Source organism: Schistocerca serialis, chromosome 1 (genome assembly GCF_023864345.2).
Source record: "Schistocerca serialis cubense isolate TAMUIC-IGC-003099 chromosome 1, iqSchSeri2.2, whole genome shotgun sequence".
In the NCBI taxonomy this organism is placed as follows: Eukaryota; Metazoa; Arthropoda; class Insecta; order Orthoptera; family Acrididae; genus Schistocerca; species Schistocerca serialis.
Window position 1 is genome coordinate 591,279,236 of NC_064638.1, and position 22,270 is coordinate 591,301,505.

Consider the following 22,270-nt stretch of genomic DNA (forward strand, 5'->3'; position numbering starts at 1 on the left):
TATATCCTCCTTTCAAGACACTGTCCATTCCGTTCAGCTGCTCTTCCAGGTCCTTTGCTGTATCTGACAGAATTACAATGTCATCGGCGAAACTCAAAGTTTTTATTACTTCTCCATGAATTTTAATACCTACTCAGAATTTTTCTTTTGTTTCCTTTACTGCTTGCTCAATATACAGATTGAATAACATTGGGGAGAGGCTACAACCCTGCCTCACTCCCTTCCCAACCACTACTTCCCTTGCATGCCCATCGACTCTTATAACTGCCATCTGGTTTCTGTACAAATTGTAAATAGCCTTTCGCTCCCTGTATTTTACTCCTGCCACCTTCAGAATTTGAAAGAGAGTTTTACAGCTAACATTGTCAAAAGTTTTCTCTAAGTCTACAAATGCTGGAAACGTAGGTTTGCCTTTCCTTAACCTATCTTCTAAGATAAGTCGTAGGGTCAGTATTGCCTCACGTGTTCATTTCTACTGAATCCAAACTGATCCTCCCTGAGGTTGGCTTATACCAATTTTTCCTTTCGCCTGTAAAGAACTCGCGTTAGTATTTTGCAGCCGTGATTTGTTAAACTGATAGTTCAGTAATTTTCACAGCCGGTCGGGGTGGCCGAGCGGTTATAGGCGCTACAGTCTGGAACCGCGCGACCGCTACGGTCGCAAGTTCAAATCCTGCCTTGGGCATGGATGTGTGTGATGTCCTTAGGTTAGTTAGGTTTAAGTAGTTCTAAGTTCTAGGGAACTGATGACCTCAGAAGTTAAGTCCCATGGTGCTCGGAGCCATTTGAACCATTTAATTTTCATATTTGTGAACACCTGCTTTCTTTGGGATTGGAATTATTACATTTTCTTGAAGTCTGAGGGTATTTCCCGTGTCTCATCCAACTTGCTCACCAGATGATTGAGTTTTGTCAGGACTGGCTCTCCCAAGGCTGTCCGTAGTTCTAATGGAATGTGGTCTACTCCAGGGGCCTTGTTCCGACTTAGGTCTTTCAGTGCTCTGTCAAACTCTTCACGCAGTATCTTATCTCCCATTTCATCTTCATCTACATCCTCTTCCATTTCCATAATATTGTTCTCAAGTATACACTCCTATCTTTCTGCTTTCCCTCCTTTGCTTACAACTGGGTTTCCATCTGAGCTCTTGATATTCTCTTTTCTCCAAAGGTCTCTTTAATCTTCCTGTAGGCAGTTTCTATCTTACCCTAGTGAGATAAGCCTCTACATCTTTACATTTGTCCTCTAATCATCCCTGCTTAAACATTTTGTACTTCCTGTCGATCTCATTTTTGAGACTTTTGTATTCCTTTTTGCCTGCTTCATTTACTGCATTTTTATATTTTCTCCTTTCATCAGTTAAGTTCAATATTTCTTCTGTTACCCAAGGATTTCTACTAGCCCTCGTCTTTTTACCGACTAGATCCTCTGCTGCCGTCACTATTTCATCCCTCAAACCTACCCATTCTTCTTCTAGTGTATTTCTTTCCCCAATTCCTGTCAATCGTTCCCTTACACTCACCATGAAACTCTGTACAACCCTGGTTTAGTCAGTTTATCCAGGTCCCATCTACTTAAATTCCCACCTATTTGAAGTTTGTTCAGTTTTAATCTACAGTTCATAACCAATAGATTGTGGTCAGAGTACACATCTGCCCCTGGGAATGTCTTACAATTTAAAACCTGGTTCCTAAATCTCGGTCTTACCGTTATATAATCTATCTCCGGGATTCTTCCATGTATACAACCTTCTTTCATGATTCTTGAACGAAGTGTTAGCTGTGATTAAGTTATGCTTTGTGCAGAATTCTACCAGGCGGCTTCCTCTTTCATTTCTTACCCCCAATCGATATTCATCTACTACGTTTCCGTCACCCCCTTTTCCTACTATCGAATTCCAGTTACCTTAAAAGGTGAGGACGATAGTAGAAATACTTTTGAGAATGCGGTATATTTCTGCAAAACATTTATTGGTGTCGATGGTCAAGCAATTTAATAAAATATATGTTGAATAACAGGGAAACAAGATTCCTACTCCACGTAATTAAACGACCACATAGCTCCCGAGATATTCACTTTTAAATGCACACTACATCTTCACTGTAGAAGCCACGGAAATCTAACAAGTGCACAAGTCGGCACTCCGAAGTATTTCTATCTGTCGCGACCATACGCAAACCACTCCTGACTCTCCAAGTCTCTCCGCGATTCCGCGTATCTATCGCGCCGTCGCGTCCAGAAATTCCCGTGCCCTGTGCGACCGTCCCTCGCGCCGCTCTCTCCTCAAGTCGCCTGTGTCCTCTCCGGAAACGATGCTCCTCTCTAATCTCCATACGTCTTAGTAAAGAGGGCTGTGATTGGCTAGAGCACTCCCTCCATGTCTCCAAGATAACGTGCACTCACTAACATATTGAAACACATACCAAATGTAGCATTTACATTTAAATAACTTGAAATTAAATAAATAGGGCTATGGCTAGATCATAAACACGCTCTAACACAGATTGTTAGATACATAAACAAATTAAATAAACGTATATCAAAAGTATAGCTTTCTAAACACACATTTGTCGACGAAATCGAATGAAGCATTTAGATTTTGGAAATTCGTTGTTGGGGATATCTTGTATAATTTACCATCAGATACTAAACTTTAACCTAATAAAGATATAGAAAATCATCAGAATCGTCGTGCAAATAATAATAATGTACATGTTTCTTTTTGAGGTATCATGATTCATCTGGCTACTATTAATTTCTATACGAACTGTGAAATGTCTGCCATTAAGGGTTCAAAAAGTCCGTCATCTTTGGGCCTCCCGGCGCACAGTGTCTCCAAGGAATTCTCAGCCGCGTGCTTGATGAACCACCTGCTCCGGCCATTGCGAGGCGCCACGCGGATGCTAACGAGCTCGGCCCTGCCGCGCGGCCAGAGTGCTGGCCGCCAACTCTGAACTTAGAATGTTTCCAGGGGGCCGCAACTCTCCCTTTACCTCACACAGGGCACGGCCGATTTCCTTCCCAATCCCTCCCTAATCCGAGTTCGTCCTCCGTCTCTAATGACCTCGTTGTCGACGGAACGTTAAACACTAATCTCCTCCTCCTCATCTTAGAGATAGCTTATAACAAATCTAAAGTACTACTGGCCATTAAAATTGATACACCAAGAAGAAATGCAGATGATAGACAGGTATTCATTGGACAAATATATTATACTAGAACTGACATGTGATTACATTTTCACGCAATTTGGGTGCTTAGATCCTGAGAAATCAGTACCCAGAACAACCACCGCTGGCCGTAATAAGGCCTTTATACGCCTGGGCTTTGATTCAAACAGAGCTTCGATGGCGTGTACAGGTACAGCTGTCCATGCAGCTTCAACACGATACCACAGTTCATCAAGAGTAGTGATTGGCGTCTGGTGACGAGCCAGTTGCCCGACCACCATTGACCAGACGTTTTCAATTAGTGAGAGATATGGAGAATGTGCTGGCCAGGGCAGCAGTCGAACATTTTCTGTATCCAGAAAAGCCCGTACAGGACCTGCAGTATGCGGTCGTGCATTATCCTGCTGAAATGTAGGGTTTCGCAGGGATCGTATGAAGGGTAGTGCCACGGGTCGTAACACATCTGAAATGTAACGTCCACTGTTCAAAGTGCCGTCAATGCGAGCAAGAGGTGACCGACACGTGTAACCAATGGTACCCCATACCATAACGCCGGGTGATACACCAGTATGGCGATGACGAATACACGCTTCCAATGTGCGTTCACCGCGATGTCGCCAAATACGGATGCGACCATCAAGATGCTGTAAACAAAACCTGGATTCACCCGGAAAAATGACGTTTTGCCATTCGTGCACCCAGGTTCTGCGTTGATTACACCAACGCGGGCGCTCCTGTCTGCGATGCAGCGTCAAGGGTAAACGCAGCCATGGTCTCCGAGCTGATAGTCCATGCTTCTGCAAACGTTGTCGAACTGTTCGTGCAGATGGTTGTTGTGTGGTCTTGCAAACGTTCCCATCTGTTGACTCAGGGATCGAGACGTGGCTGCACGATCCGTTACAGCCATGCGGCTAAGATGCCTGTCATCTCGACTGTTAGTGATACGAGGCCGTTGGGATCTTGCACGGCGTTCCGTATTACCCTCCTGAACCCAGCGATTCCATATTCTGCTAACAGTCATTGGATCTCGACAAACGCGAGCAGCAATGTCGCGATACGATAAACCGCAATCGCGATAGGCTACAATACGACCTTTATCAAAGTCGGAAACGTGATGGTACGCATTTCTCCTCCTTACATGACGCCTCACAACTACGTTTCACTAGGCAACGCCGGTCAACTGCTGTTTGTGTATGAGAAATCGGTTGGAAACTTTTATCATGTCAGCACGTTGTAGGTGTCGCCACCGGCGCCAACCTTGTGTGAATGCTCTGAAAATCTAATCATTTGTATATCACAGCATCTTCTTCCTTTCGGTTAAATTTCATGTCTGTAGCACGTCATCTTCGTGGTGTAGCAATTATAATGTCCAGTAGTGTAGTAGCACTCAAGTGATTCAAGTGGAAACGAACAGTGTGTCCATAAATAGTAACTAAGACATACGGCCAGAGTAGTAAATATGAGTGACCTGTCTCAGCAAAATCACTACACTTACCAATAAACTAAAAATAGATGCAAAATTTTATAATGTGATGACAGCTTCATGGTCTTGGTGACTGTGCTCTGAACAGAAAAGATCAGAGAGCCACGGAAGTGGCGGGAATGAAATATCATACAACATCTGCTGGATACACTGCAAGACATGAACTAAGAGACGAAAATATCAGTTATGCCTTAAAGATATTTATTGTAAATTAAAGAGTAGGGGCCAAAATCCCAAAATAAACTGACATAAGAATATCTTCTGAATGAAAGGCAGTCAAAAATAGCTTTAGATTAGGAACTGGAGGAAAAAAATGAAATATATGGACAATTTGAAATGCTGATCTACATTTCGAAACAAAGAAGACCCGTTGATTGGTTGGTTGACTAGGGGGAAGGGACCAAACAGCGAAGCCATTGGTCCCGTTGGACTAGGGAATTATCAGGAAGGAAGAGGGCCGTTCCTTTCAAAGCAACCATCCCGGTATTTGCCGAAAGTGATTTGGAAAAACCGTGGAAAATCGGAATCAGAATGGCCTCACGCGGGTTTGAACCGCCGTCCTGCCGAATGCGAGTCCAGTGTGCTAACCACCGCGCCACCTCCCTCGGTAAAGGCCCGTAAAGCAATAGGAAACTTGTGTCCCTATATCCTTCTATGGCAAATTTGTCCACAATGTGGCAGAGGTGAATGTTTAATCCAACAAATAAGAAGAAATTCATCAATGTGCACAAAAAGTTAACCAGAAAATTGTGTCTAAAACAATTCGTTCAGGTGGTTGATGTCAAGACGAGTAAGGATATGAAAGAAATAATATATATGGGTGATTCAGTCTTGGGAAAATTTTCTGTAAAATGTGTAACATATTGTTATGTAACTGTTCACATTTAGTATCCCCCTCACTTACTCGTGAATACGTTACTGCCTATTACATTCTAATAAGAATGGCATGGGGCAAATCGGTCACTGCTTACAATCTGTGGAACTTAAGAGACAACCTGTAACCCATCCGACATGTTTGTTGTGGTAGGATTATATGGATAATTTTTTTACACGTACATCATGCAACGCTAGCGAATGCTGTACCTAGATTTCTTCATCTTCGTACCACAGACAGAAATACATCGGTCACTTCTTTGCGGGGATAATGTACATCGCCACGTGAAATAATGTGCTGTGAAATTAAAAAGTTGAAGCAGAAAACCGCGTACCCTCGCATACATTTCGGGAATGAGAATGAGCAAGATGGGATGATAAAGGAGAGTCGGATTAAATTTAATAACAGACCCGTATCTCCTCCTTATACTTGATATTAAACTCTTCTCTAGCTTAATACATTGTGAAATTTTCCTTTATAATATCGTCATTTTTAGCAAAGGGAAGTTAGTGGCGAAATTAAAACTCCGGAGATAAATGCGTTGCGTGACCAGAAAGAACAAGACAGGTAGTGGAAGCTCAGAGTTGAGATCAAAGCCATCCACTGGCGTCTCTGTCTCTGAATACATAATGACATAGCTAGTGTTCACTTTGGGCAGTTAGCTCTCCTTCAGCTGCTATCATGACGAACACATTATTCTCCAATAGTCTTGAAAGCTGCTGACTGCTGACAGAGTAAAATCCCTCTTCTTCGTAGTTAATAACAAAGGAAGTATTAAATTAGAAAATTTCCTGTACCTTCACGTGTTTTTTTACTTAAGTATTATAGTTGTCACATAACATTAATTTCCTATTACGTACATTATATATGTAAATGTATCTGACGTGTAGCAGCAACCAAAAGCTTTTTGTTCCCTAAAGTTTCAAACCTTCCACTTCTAAGCCGCCCTCCTGTACCGAGTAATAGCGAGTGTTCACTAAAAGTGATGAAAAAACTTTATGCTCTAAAATTTACTGGCAGAATATAAATGTGACACTACGATAATGCGATCAAACTGTTTTACTGCTATAGGAAATGCAGAGCTCACACAAAGCGAACGGAAATGAAAGTTAGTCGTAAGTAACACTGCAGAATACTGAAAACATGCCCGAAACAACCACACACAGCATAACCTCCAAGAGATATTAATCACAACTTGCAGGTCCGATATAGATGAGATACATTACTTTATCGTCTATTAGCTAATCTGTCTATTAACTTAATAGGAGACTTCCGAAGAAAAATTAGTACACGTGGAAAGACGACGTCGATTTTGATTCGATGACGGCGTAAATCACATGTGCTATACTAGATATACTGATAATGGTTTCAACACATAATGCAGTGGTATAGCTACCAGGGCGCCATCTGTGTCTACCGTCTGATAGGGAATGCTCACACCAGAAGACTCATTGTGATGCAATTCTGTGAAGTGAGTACGCAACTGTGCAACGGAGAAGCACACTTGCTACCTGTAGTTCGGAAGGCGTCAGAATGTGACCATCGGAGTGGCGGGAATGGTCCTTTCGGAGAGTTTCCACACAAGTTGGACGTGCTGCATCAGTGGTTACGTGAACATTCTCAGGCCTGCAGACGAGATTCCGGACGTCCACACAGCATAAACTCACGCCAGGAAGTTCGTACGGTAAGGAAAAAAATAGCGGATCGTACAGCTACCATAACACAGATAAGAGGGCCTGTGAGTTGAAAGTGTCAACACGATCAGTTGCGAATCGGTTATTAGCAGTGAGAGTATGGGCACACGCACCTCTTCCCCGTCTTCGTATCACGACACAGCATCGACATACACGGCTCGACTGGTGCCGTCTGAGGATCAGATGAAATGGTGTGTCGTATGAGGCGTAGTTTTTAGCGACAAAAGCAGATTCCTTCTGCAAGCAAGTGATGATGTATATTAGAACAAATAAGCCCTCGGTCACAAATATTAAGTCAAAATCGACCAGGTTTCGACGCTACTATGAGCGTCGCCTTCAGAATTAAATTAACTGTTCTAAAACATATTAGGTATATAATACATTAATAAAATTAAAGTTTGTACTGACTGGAAAGAGATGCAGTACTTACAAGTTGCAACCCTTGTTCACTCAAGTACGAGCAGCCCTTAGCGGCTCGCCATCTTATTTACAATTATTCATGACGTCGTCTTTCCGGCTTAGATTTTTTTTTAAATGTTACTTGTAAGTACAGCATCTCTTTTCAGTCAGTACAAACTTTAATTTTATTAATTTATTATATACCTAATATGTTTTAGAACAGTTAATTTAATTCTGAAGACGACGCTCATAGTATCGTCGAAACCTGGTCAATTTTGACTTAATATTTGTGACCGAGGGCTTATTTGTTCTAATATAATTCTGACACGGTCACTGAACCTTAGCAACTATGTTCAAAGTTTTAAGTGATGATGGTTTGCTCGTAGTCGTATTGCTGGTGAGCGCTGTCTTGAGTGAATTTATCCAAGACATACTGACCCCACTTCAGCACTTAAGACCTGGGGTGCGATAAGCTAAAACTCTCGTTCACCTTTCGAGTTTCTGGAGAGGACGCTAACCAGCGCTCGGTACGTGCAGAATGTTGTTAGACACATTCTCTTGTCATTCTTGCAACAGGAAGATGATGTGTTGTTCCAACAGGATAACGCCCGCCCACACATTGCCTGAGAAACTGAATGTGCTCTGTAAGACGTGCAGCAAATTCCCTGCTCAGGACGTTCTCCAGACTTGTCTCAAATCGGGGACGTGCGGAATGTGTTGGGACGAGAAGTGATTCGTGCTACTCGTCAACCAACAACTGTTACAGAACTACGTGAACGGGTCGAGCGGGTGTGACTTAACGTATCACAGGACAGTGTTCGCCATCTGTACGATCAACTGAATGCCAGAGCCAGTGCCTGCATTGCCGTCTGTGGAGGCTACACCACGTGGGTGTTTCAGCATGAGTCGGTGCCTGGTACCACAGAACCGCTTGTGCTATTGATCTATAAATGTAATCATTTCGTGTACTCCTTATGCACTATTGCAATAATAAATATTGAGTGAACTGGGAACCTATTAAAGGGTATACAGTTATCTTTCTTGCACTCCACATAGTCTGCGTAGCGAATGAAATGGTCCGCGCTCAGTCGCAGCAGCAGAAAATCACAGACCTACTGCGTCAACTTCAACATAACTGCACACAGAAATTCAGAAAATCTACGGCTTTCCCTAATATGATCTCTGCTTGAATTACTGCCTGGCTCCCGTATTAACATAATACCGTTACTTCCTGACCGAATGCGTTCATATTCAAGAGATAAGTGGGATAAGCCACATACCGGTATGTAATAGCTCTCTGAAGCAGGGTATTTTCCCAGATAGAATCAAGTATGCCATTGTTAAACCACTGCATAAGAAAGGGGATACGTCTGATGTCAACAACTACCGCCCAATCTCTCTTCTGACTGCCTTATCCAAAATTCTTGAAAAAATTGTGCATTGTAGCTTCACATCTTTGTAAAAATAAAGTTTTAAAAAAAGTCAGTTGGGTTTCCAGAAAGGTTTTTCAACGGAAAATGCTACATATGCTTTCACAAATGAAATATTAAATGCTCTGAGTAACCAGAAATCACCCGTTGGGATTTTTTGTGATCTCTCAAAGGCTTTTGACTGTGTAAATCGTGGAATATTTCTAGATAAGCTCAAATACTGTGGCATGAATGGGACAGCGCTCAAATGATTTAAATCATACCTAACGGGAAGAGTGCAGAAAGGTGAAATAAGCAGTTCACATAATATGCAAGAAACTGGTGATTTCTCAAACTGGCGAACAATCAAGAATGGGGTGCCAAAGGTTCGGTCTTGGGTCCTCTTCTGTTCTTAATTTATATTAAAGACTTGCCGTTCTATATTCACGAAGATACAAAGCTCGTACTTTTTGCCGATGATACAAGTATAGCTATCACACCCAACAGACAAGAATTAACTGGTGAAATTGTAAACGATGTTTTTCAGAATATCATTAAGTGGTTCTCTGCAAATGGGCTCTCATTAAACGTTGACAAAACACAGTACATAATGTTCCACTCAGGAAATGGAATGACACCATTAATAAATATAGACTTCGATCAGAAATCTGTGGCTACAGTAGAATATTCTAAATTTCTAGGTGTATGCATTGATGAGGGGTTGAACTGGAAAAAAAAAAACACTGAAGATCTGCTGAAACGTTTGAGTTCAGCTACTTATGCTATTTAGGGCATTGCAAATTTTGGCGATATGCATCTCAGTAGATTAGACTACCGCGGCTATTTTCATTCTCCGCTTTCCTATGGCATCATATCCTGGGGTAACTCATCATTGAGGGAAAGAGTGTTCATTGCACAAAAGCGTGTACTCAGACTAATTGCTGGAGCTCATCCAAGATCATCCTGCAGACACTTATTTAAAGATCCAGAGATCTTCACTGTGGCCTCACAATATATTTCATTAGCGAGAATATATATATATATATATATATATATATATATATATATTCTCACTAATGAAATTTGTTATTAACAATCCGAATTCAAAAGTAATAGCAGTGTACATGGCTACAACACGAGGAGAAAGGATGGTATTCACTACTCAAGATTAAATCTAACTTTGGCTCAGAAGGGGGTAGATTATGCTGCCACAAAAGTCTTTCGTCACTTACCTGATAGCATTAAAAGTCTGACAGATAGACATATAGCATTTAAAAGGAAATTAAAAGAATTTCTTAATGCTAACTCCTTCTACTCATTAGATGAATTTTTGTAAATAGTAATGTAATATCTTGTATGGACACCTGTTATTATCCTGACACGTTCCACATCATTACGAAGTGTGGTATTCATGATCTATGGAACAAGTACTAATCTAATATAATCTAATCTGTAATCTAATCAAACTACACAAATGTCTGCAAAACTGCTTACTACAATGGGCTGTCCCGGACGACGAGAAATGAAGAATTGGTGTGTTTGTGAGGCAACGTTTGGTGGAACAGAATCGAAGTCTACCATCTATTGTTCCCATTAGCCAGAGCTGGCCAAAATCTGTCCACTCGGGGCAAAACAGATTCATGCTTTCCCCTTCCGGCAAAGGTGCCTTGTTCCGGCAACAATGAGGGACGCGTGACTGGCTGTGATCATACCAGTGCCTTAAACAGAACGTAGAGCAGTTCTATAACACTCTCGGCGATTAACACATTGTGCTCTCCCTGTGTTACACTGACCTGTGAGTGTCTAAATACAGTAATCTATTTTCCTTCAGCTAATATATCTCTTGTGATTGTGCTGATATTTCTTCTTTCAGATTTCAGTTTAATTACAGTTTCCTTTTATATGCTATATATATGGTCTTTTCTTTTCTCGTAGCTGGTATGAATACTATCAGCATTTTGCTCATGTTGCGCAATGGCTCTGCTCTTAGATATTTCCTCACAGAGTGTATGTGGTTCTAATCTCAACAAGCTGTGGTAACGATTTTCGAAGTTGGATCAGTAGAATTCGAAGTAGCTACGGCAAATACTGGAATGCTAACAATAGCTGTAAAATTGGTGTGCTGACCACATGGCTCACGATACCGCATCCAAGTGACGCCATTTGGCAGTGGGAAATACCGCGACAGTTTAACACCTTTTGGTCCTTTGGCCCAGATCAGTCGTGAGTTGTGTAAGTGATAGATGTACACACAAATAAACAACACTGCTACAGTCCTGCACAGATTATTGGCTGCAGGAAACATGGGAACTGTTAATAGACTGCTAGCTCGCTTGTGACTGACAATCATTAACATCTGCATATTTCAAATATCATAATCCCGGATAACATCTCAACCTGTCTACCTTTAACTGATGATTCTATGACTTCTGGAACAGTGAAAGGATATAAGAGTGTTACTGTTTGACGTCTCCATGATGATGACGTCATTAGGGACAGAGTATAATCTGGGGTGTGGAAGTGCTGGAAAGCTAGTGTGCTTTTATATGGAACCATTCAGGTGTACGGTTTTAATGATTCAGGGAAACCACGGAAAATCTGAACCCAGATGATCGGACCCCAACAGTGGTGTTCTAACGACCGAGTCACCTTGCTCGATGATGTTCGTTGTAATATTGTGAAATTACATGCATCACTTCTGTAGTGGCAAAAACAGGAGATCTATTTTTTAGGAATATAATCGCTGGTATTATGTGTGGTTGATGAAATGGCGAACGGATATGGGCAGTGATGTGACGTTTACGGGAGGCAAGAGGGTAGGTATTTAGGCTTTGAGGAATCGCCGGTATAAAACAGAAACAGTTAACCAGAACAGTGGATGGAAGCACCTATGAAAAACAGAATTTCGGAAACAGGTCTAACTGCATTCTGCCGATTTTTTTGGATATGTACATCACTCCTACACTGGACATGTATCGAACACTTCAGCTGATAATTTTGGTAATCGTTGTGAGTCGTAATACTGAATGCTCCAGGAAATTTCGTGTTGTGGCCACCATATTCTCACTGGTGACTCTTGGAACAAATGTTTCATGTTTTTAGTACAAAATGAAATGATGGGATTCTCTTATTTTCACGCCAGATGACGTCTTATGGGTGACTGATATGAAACAGCCACAGGTCACTTTCAGTCTTATGTCGCACTTGGGGGAAGGTTCACGTTTACGCCACCAATGTCGCGATAGAGGAAGGGCGAGCAGGGTGACGAACAGCTTCCCGAGGTCTTGATTTGTGAGTACTTATACTGAACATTTTACATTTTGTCCTCGAAACTTATAATGACTGTATAATTATGGAGCATGATCAATGTACAGTAGTCAACCATGAAAATAAGAGTTCACCGACAGTACTCACATCATGTACTGTAAGTAACCCTCTGCGAATCAGAGAATCGAGCGACGTGGACTCGGCGTGGCTTCACTGACGACTAACGCTTATGCTCGCTGTTGCTCACCAAAACAGACAGCACTTCCTACATCTTGTGTGCTTAGGAATATCAGCGTTGGCTCTTTGCCCTCCAGATCGATGTGTTGTCGTCTTCTTCTTCCCGTGACTTGTTTTAATTGCCCTCATGGGTCTTTGCTTTTCTTTTCGTGTTTCAAAAGGGACTGCATCATTTCATTATGGGTTTACGGTTATCATATCCTTCTTCAGAAGTCTAACTTTTTCAGTTGCCGTACTGTATTCAACAGTAGAATACCATCAGCTCTTACAGACCATTTCTGTGAACGGCCTATCGGTTTACTTAGGCCCTTACGCCTTTATGCATCGTCTTAAAAAGCATAAGGGCGAAAGAAAAAAAAAGCTGTACATTGGTAGACACTTCAAGCTCTAACTGCATGCCGCGGTGAATACATTACTGTAACAGGAGAAGATGAACGACTCAGGATGGGCGTTATAACCCGGAACCGGTAATCGTGCAAAATGAAGATTTACCATTGTATCCGTGCTGGTTTCGATCTTCACCAACAATCCTTAACAGCCGCAGAGTTCAACATGATCCAGCATTAATAAAATGTCGATAAAGAAAATAAGTTTTGGATGCTGAAGGAAGAGACAACTGTATAACCTAGGTTCAGGCTATGGCTTCAAGAATTCGAAAAATCGTTTACGAGCTGCCACTCAGCTACCAGCCCTGATAGGTTTCTATGGTAACAGTTTTGAATGACGAACGCTAAGATGATGTGCGCAGCTTTCAGGAGACGCTACTGCACCGATGTTGGCCGCACCGCCGCTACCGATGCTACCCTTCAGATGTGCGCGAAGCGCACTCTGCCAGATTTGGGACGCGCCGTTCGGTCGCGGTCCGCCGATGCGGGAACTTTGCGGCACGCTAACCGTTTACGGCGCCATGCGTCAGCGCTAATTCCCCATTAAACGACGTGAACGGCGCCATTCATTAGATGCCATCACGGGCCCTCAACTCGCAGCTGCCCAAACCGCAACCGCAGCGGCCGCTTCTGAGTGTTTCATTGTGCGCCGCGGATGGCTGCTCATAAAGGCTCTGTTCTGTTTGATTTTTTCGCATCAATAAGCGAGCATACGTGCAGTATATATGGCATAAAATTCGAATGGCTTAGGGAAAGTGTTTATCTGTTAGTCATGGCTGGTTGTTACAATGTTAACCAGTACATAATGTTACCGTCCTAGCAGGTTCCTCCAGCATTATTAACAACACCCTCTGTAAATTATTGATGAACATGTCCACAGTGGTCGTTACAATAATGGACACTGTGTACTGTTGACGTTCAACAAGGCGATTTGAAAATGAACATTTCAGTTTCAACGTGCTGTACAGGGTGTTCAAGTAGAAATGGTCAATACTGAGGGATACGACATGAACTATCCTATGAAGTATGATTTCCGAGACAGAGCATGTTTAATGTACATTGTAATTTACTTTCTGCGTTATTGAATACATTATTCGGTTTACGTAGGTATACATGCACAACAGTTAGTAAACATTACAACATGGTTTTTACGAAGTATCAATTTAGTGGGAAAACACATTAACCTCTAAAGGTTATCATACATGTCGAATCACAGCTACTGTACTTTTCACAATAGATGATAAAATATGCCACTATCAAATGGCTCTGAGCACTATGGGACTTAACTTCTGGGGTTATCAGTCCCCTAGAACTTAGAACTACTTAAACCTAACTAACCTAAGGACATCACACTCATCCATGCCCGAGGCGGGATTCGAACCTGCAAGCGTAGCGGTCGCGCGGCTCCAGACTGTAGCGCCTAGAACCGCTCGGCCACTCTGGCCGGCTCGCAATACCAAATTCAATGCATTTGCACAGTCTTGTGACAACGTACAATGCTGTTTGTATAAATTGCCTCTGCACGTTGCTTATGAGGACTGCATCGTCCAGGAAACGACCAAGCAGTTCAGCTTCCGAATTCCTCTTCAATTTTTCTACCTTATACTTCAACAAATGCCATAGGCAGAAATCTAATGGCGTAAGGTCTGGTGATCTAGGTGACCAGTTAATTGTACTTCCATGATCAATCCAGAAGTTAGGGTAAGTGCGTTTGAGACGTTCCGTCACATATCTGGTAAAATGTGGAGAGACTCTGTCGCGTTGAAAGTACATCGCAGCCGGCATGACTAAAGGAACGTCCTCAAGGTGTTCAGCTAACAAATTTTCCAAAAAAGATTTGCTAGTAATTATATCCCGTCATTAATTCTACCAAAATGACTGGACGTATCAACATGTTTCATATATTTCCGCACCAAAAATTGATCTTAAAACGAATTTGAAACTTGCTTTACACTGTAGCGTGTCGATTTTCGTGAATCCATCGATTATTATCACGTGTGTACTGCCGGTTCATAGTGTCCAACAGGCAAAAACATTTTCGTGTAGTGCTTAGCAGACCTGCTTCACCTAAACGCCCTTAACCTTACGGCATAGACCGGAGTAGCCGAGCGGTTCTAGGCGCTTCAATCTGGAACAGCGCGACCGCTACGGTCGCAGGTTCGAATCCTGCCTCGGGGATGGATGTGTGTGATGTTCTTGGGTTTGTTAAGTTTAACTAGTTCTAAGTTCTAGGGGACTGATGACCTCAGATGTTAAGTCCCATAGTGATCAGAACCATTTGAACATTAGGCATATATGCACGCGTGTTTCTGTGCTGTGTACACCATGATGATCTGGTCTTAGTGAAGATTCTTTACAGTTCCGATAAGACTTTTGACGAGAGGATGCCTTATCCAGATGATTTTTGTTCTTATTGTATGCCCATTTGTGTCAACTGGCAAATGAAGATTCTGGTGCTACAGTTTACATAATCTGATGATGCCTTACAAGGATGATACGCGTAACTGACGTTAATAAAAACAATTTTGCAACCGAGACTACTTTTATTCCTAAAATCTGGTAATAATACTTACAATAATGACGTGGTGCAAATAGCTATGGAATGCATGAACTAAAAAGAATTCGTTAGGTATGGTTCACACGACAATCAGATATTGGAAAGGGGCTTTAAAAAAGGCAGCCTTAAAAGGAAGGAAAGGGAAACCATTACACGTATAACATTTTCAACATTCCTAAAATAGAGTCCTATAGCAAGAGTCTAGGTTGACGTACACCCCACACCAGAGCACAGTACCTATAAAATCTTAGCACAGCCCCGTGGAGCATTTGTAAGAGACATGTGGCATCAGTACTTGGGTTAAGGTTGCGTGTCCAGTGTGTGCATTTCTGTGGGATCGGAGTGATAAATGCTGAAAATATCCAGAGGCGACGGAAGAAGGAAAGAAGATTACAACTTAATGTCCCACCGACAGCGCGGTCCGTAGAGATATTGCGAAAGGATGGAGACGGAAATCGGCCGTGCCCTTTTCAAGGAAGCATTCCGATACTTTCCTGGAAGGATTTAAGGAAATCACCGAAATGCTTTATCTAGATGACCCGACGGCGATTTGAACTTTCGCCCTCCCGAATACAAGTCGTCCAGTGTGTTAACTGCACTACCTCTCTCGGTCAAGACAACTGATATCCCAGCAGTATTATTTTGAGGTGAACTGTACTGGATTTATAGCAGGAACAGCAAATCTTTTTCCAGGTTGTAGTATGTACTACTTCTAATGAAATATTCTATGTGTGTCCCATTTTTAATCCAAACCAAATAGTCACATAAGCTGCCAAGCAAACACAAATGACTAAGTTCGAAGTTCATTTTCATAATCCCCGCCACCGATATGAATGTAGTTTTGAATTTTGTTGATAATTCCACTTGCAGCTTTTACGATGTAGGCGTTCTTTTATGAGAGTGGAGCTATCTGTAATTTGCAAGATCAATTCCTCCCTAAAGTTTCATTTTTCTTTGTAGACTTCAATTTTCAGCTGTCCCTACAGGGAAACGCTAAAAGGGTAAGGCCGTGGGACATTGGTGGTCAAGAAACGTGACAGTTTCTGCTGATACATATTCCGGGGGGTGGGGAGAGGTTTCTATTATGTGCCGGCCGCGGTGGCCGTGCGGATCTAGACGCTGCAGTCCGGAACCGCGGGTCTGCTACGGTCGAAGGTTCGAATCCTGCCTGGGGAATGGATGTTTGTGATGTCCTTAGGTTAGTTAGGTTTAAGTAGTTCTAAGTTCTAGGGGACTGATGGCCTAAGATGTTAAGTCCCACAGTGCTCAGAGCCATTTGAACCATTTTTCTATTATGGGTCATCTGTCGGCTAGAATGGGCAACGGCACCGTCGTGGTGGAAGAATATACCCACCCGTGTGTAGACAAAGGAACCCGTTCGAAAAATGTTCTAAGCTCATTTCCTAGAAAGTCTGTAACCTCCCCACAGAAATTTTAAAAGACAAAAAAATAATAAATGGGTGCCAAGCGTAACCTCCCTGCAATTAAATCTACTGACAAAGACAATTAAATGTGAAAAATCGCAATCTGTCTCAAGTGTAAGCTCCCACAAAAATAATGAAAGATAATTCAATGAAAATGAAATTTCAGCGATAATGATAACTCAATTAGACCGAAATGTCGGTCTTTGGCCCTGTGCAAAAATCAGAATTAATTTCTTACCTCATTGAAACTGCATGTCAAATTTCTGCTCTTATTGTTGGCCACGGCTTGGAGGAAATGCATTGCAAGTATTATTATTATTTTTTTTTAATTTTTGAAATTTAACTGAAACTTTTCTTTAAAGGAAATGGAAGGAAATCGTTGGTTCAATTAAATGGTTCTTTTGTTAAAAATTGCTTTGAAATCAAAATTATTATTGGGGCACTTGTTGAAAATTAATTACAATAAATAAACTTTACATTATTTGATGTGCGCAATGCAGCTTGGTTACCTTAATTAACAATATACCTCATTCAGCGTCTTGACCAGAGACCCATGTCGACGCCTGCGACTGCGTCCCGCTCGCGACCGTACTCGACTACTAGTGCTAACAGACTACACTGGCCTACTGCTACCGACAGACTACCCACAGACTGCACTGGCCTACTGCTACCGACAGACTACTGCTCGCAACTCTCGCGCGGTCAAGCGCAGACTAGGAATGACAAATAGCTCTCTGGTCAGAGACTCTGCAATGTCTCGCCATCGCCGCCACACAACATACGTGTTTCATAACCCTCCACTGGGGGGGGCAAAAATTTGGCAGCGATGGTGAGTCATTTGGACTTGCCATCGCAAGAAATTTTTTTTTAACTAATTAACTTTACAGTTACAGCATATATACAGATATAGTACATGAATTAAATGTGGTGCACATGCACCGAGTACAAAACATATTAGACAATGACAAAATGTGAGTCCAAAACATATTAGCAAATCAGAAAAAAGGATATACAAATTATTTGACAAATAACAAAAGTGCATACGCACTGAATAACTCTTTAGCATTTTCGGAACAAATAAACAGAATGGCAAAAAATCATGTTGACAATTGACATGAGTGCACATGCACTGCAGTTCAGAACATATCAGCAAATGAGGAAATGTATATACAATAAGTAACAAATGACATAAGTGCATACACACGGAAGTATTGAACATATCAGGAAATCACAAAATGTGTACAGAATGAGTACAAATCATATTGAAAAATGAGAAAAGTGCTCAGGCACTGAAGTTCAGTAGAAAGCATATTAACACATGACATAAGTGCACAAGTACTGTACTTTAGAACATATCATCAAATCAAAAAAATGTATAGGTCATGAATACAAATCATGTTAGCAAAAAAAATGTTTTTTTACAATGTTACAAGAATTAGGATAGGAAAGGGAAGGATTGCATCATGGTTGTAGCACTTTAGGTTGCATGCAGCTGCTCTGAAAGTCCATATCTTTCCACAGAAGTACAAAACCAAGTGACACAATTTGAAGTTCTTTTCCCATCAGTATTTATCAGCGTAGCCAAGACACTGAAATGTCGTAGTAATCTTCCATGTTATCATTTTGGCAGTACATCAGGTACACCAAACAGTAGGACCATAATAACGTCTCCATCGCTCACGGTGGTCGACAGCATGTCGTGTCAACACCACGCTCTTACAAGGCACACCAACGTAGAATTAGTGCAAAAACCAAATATAGTGCTCCATGAGCATGAGGATGGACAGGACCAATGGATATTACAGTAATTCAGGGTAGTTAGCTCGTAAGGTGAAGGACATTAGTCACATAATAGGCTTCATTGAGAATTACAGTAGTAGTTTGCGGCATTCATAGCCCAGTTTTTGAACATTTCTGTACCAAGTATGTAGTATTACAGAATAATGTTCATAAAATTAAATAATTGGCATCATGGGTAATCGTATTACAATAAACAGTGGCAGTCCTTGGCCAGTTACAAAGCATATTTAGTATGACAGAATAATGTTCATCAGAAGTCTTCATTGAAAAGGAGAGTCAATTATTGGCCTAGCATTAACATAATACATTGAGTGATACAAATTATTGGCACTCATTGGCCATTTACCAAAACATGAAAAGACATCATTGAAAACAGGAGCTAATTAATGGCATAATTAATAACATAATTCATTTAGTGACATTAATTATTGGCACTCAGTGGCCAGTTATAGAACATGAAAAATCATCATTGAAAACAGGAGCTAATTAATGGCATAATTAATAACATAATTGATTTAGTGACATTAGTTATTGGCACTCAGTGGCCAGCACGTATTGAATAGTATAAAACATTGTTCATCATTCAGTGTTATTCAGATCATTAAGAAGTCATTATTAAAAATCAGTTAATTACAGTCATAGCATTAATAATCATGGGCATTATAAGTAGTCTCATTACAATAAACAGTGGCAGTTATTAGCCAGTTACAAAGCATTATTTTATATATTTTTTTGTATCATTAAGAAGTCATTACTGAAGTGACATACCATTCAGAGCTGATCAGTATTACTCAGAACTCTCATGAACTGGTATCATTATTTGCGACTGGTAATACATTTTTTGCTAGCAAAGCATTGTTTAGGGTAATTATAGGGGAAAGCAAGAAGAAAAAATTTGTTTCTGGTTTGTTGGTATAAATGAAAATGTGTAACGTCATCTGTCATAAGACAGCTGTGGCAAGATTATGAAACAAGTAGAGTATATGTAATCACCTTCATAGATTTAATGAACAACTGCTTATAGCGCATTAATCTCATAAATAATTTCTCCTGCAAAAAATGTATAAAAATGGATTATTAAGCTGAAAAGAGAAATGCATTTTATGCTGAAAAGTAGTGAACTTCGAATTAACAGGTAGGGAAATGTGTATAAAAAAATGTGTTCCGTAGCTGTCCTTTCCAAAACCTTCAGTCATTATACTATGCAATATAACACCTGCTGTCAAAACGAACTGCAACAAATACTTAAATAACTACATAGCATAAACATAATTTCAACATTATCCTCATCTGCAATGAAAACTTCATTATCCATATCATCATAACTCCATTATCACCATCACCTGTAAAGAAAACTTCATTATTCATAGTAGCATATTCTTCATCATTATTCATCAGCATTCATTATCATCTGCAAAAAAAATTACTTCATTACTCATTACACAACTATTCCTTATCTCTAGCATATTTCATCACTAAAACTAAGATGTGTAGTTCTGTCTGTCAGCCTGCATCAATCACCTTGTATTCTGAAAGAAAGAATTAGTTCAGACTGCTATTCTACGATGTGTATAGTATATTCTTCTTAATGCTTGTTAATCCTGATCCATTTACTCTTCCTCATAAAGTTATTGCATCTTCTTTCGATCATTCCGTAGGTGAACTTCCCATTTCTGTGTAATTTATTTCCTTTACACGTTATTTTTTTCTGAAAATGATGAACAGAGATTAATATCGTGCATTTACTTCATGTACTCACTAAATAATGACTGGTTTAAGGTAACATAATTATGCATACAGCATAACATGACAGAAAACGTAATATGTCAAAGACATTGACAGTGTTCAAATGCTAAAATGTACACAGAATATCACAATGCAGCAGCAAAAAATGTAAAACAGTCACGATCTTGAGATGTCATAAGGCAAAAAATGTCAAAGTCGACTGGTGTTTTCTATGTCTTCACCATTTCAAAATGCGTACGAACAAAACATGAAATAATCGTATATATATACAAGAAAGAAAAAATGTGATGTTCGTTGTGTTCAGCTTGTATGTAGTGTAGTTAATAGGGGCGATAATTAAAGCCTTTAATGGAGAAAAAATGTAATGAAATTAACATGTCATTAGATAACATTGCATAATTCGTCATAAAATACGTCAGTGTCTACGGATAAAAATGTGCACAGTCTGATATATAACAAGAAAAGCGACCTGCTAACCTTACCTTGCCGGGCACTTGCCAAGAAAAATACGATAATCATCAGTAGTTAACTATGTAATTATAATTGCATAAGTGCTCATAAGATGCGTAAAGTCATCTGGCAAATATGCACGGTCTGATATGTAACGACAAGAAAAGCGACCTGCTAACCTTACCTTGCCGGGCACTTGCCAAGATAAAAATACGATAATCATCAGTAATTAGTCATGTGAATATAATTGCATAAGTGGTCATAAAGATTAGTAATTGGCATCATAGCATGTTACATCATAAAGTGGTTTCATTCAATAAACGGTTTAATGTTTGAGATATGGTGATTGCCTTTCGATTTTCTGGTTCTCAAAGTTTCGACGTGTACAACATTGGGGTGACGGAATCCGATATGGACCTGCGTATAGAAGTTCAAATTTACTGCACTTACGTTTTATTCTACTGGATAAATAGTGTGTACGTACTAATATCTTCTGTCCAACGTGAAAGTCACGGCGTGTACAAACCTGTTTTTGCTGTCTTCTCCGGCGCTCTGCGGCACGTTTGATGTTGTTCAGTGCAATGTTAATTATTTCATGGTGACGCAGTCGACGACAGGTAGGGAAGTTTACTAATTCTGTGATTTTGTTAGGTGGTTCAACATTTTTCAGTATAACAGACGGAGATAGCATAGTGGATTCGTTTGGAATGGAATTAATTACATCTTGGAATGAAAATATGTGTGTGTCCCAATCAATATGTCTTTTGTGGCAGTATATTCTACACAGTTTACCAATTTCTTTCATTAATCTTTCACAGGGGTTCGAAGAAGCATGGTACTTGGATATATAAATCGGAGAAATGTTTCTAGCTCGTAACATACGTGTCCATGTAGCAGAACGAAATTGTGATCCATTATCGGAAATTACTTTCAACACATGCCCTACATGAAATAGAAAATGTTTTACAAATGCTTTCGAAACAGTTTTAGCTGTAGCTTTGCGTAACGGAGTGAAAGTAACAAATTTTGAAGTGAGTTCAACAGCGACAAAGATGTAGCAAAAACCTCTATTAGTTCTCGGAATCGGACCAAAAATGTCTACAGCGGCCATGTGTCTTAATTTAACAGGTACAATGGGATATAAAGGAGGAATATGTGAAGTGGTGTCTGACTTAGCTTTCTGGCAAATTTTACAAGACGCTAAAACTCGTTGTATACGTTTTTCCATGTTGGTAAAATAACAGTTCTGTCTCAGTAAAAGAAAACATTTTCTTGCTCCGTTATGTGCGTAACTTAAATGAGTGTACCAGATTAATTTGTTAACCAGTTCGTCAGGAATGTATAATAACCAGTTGTTGCTGTCAGGATGAGAGCGG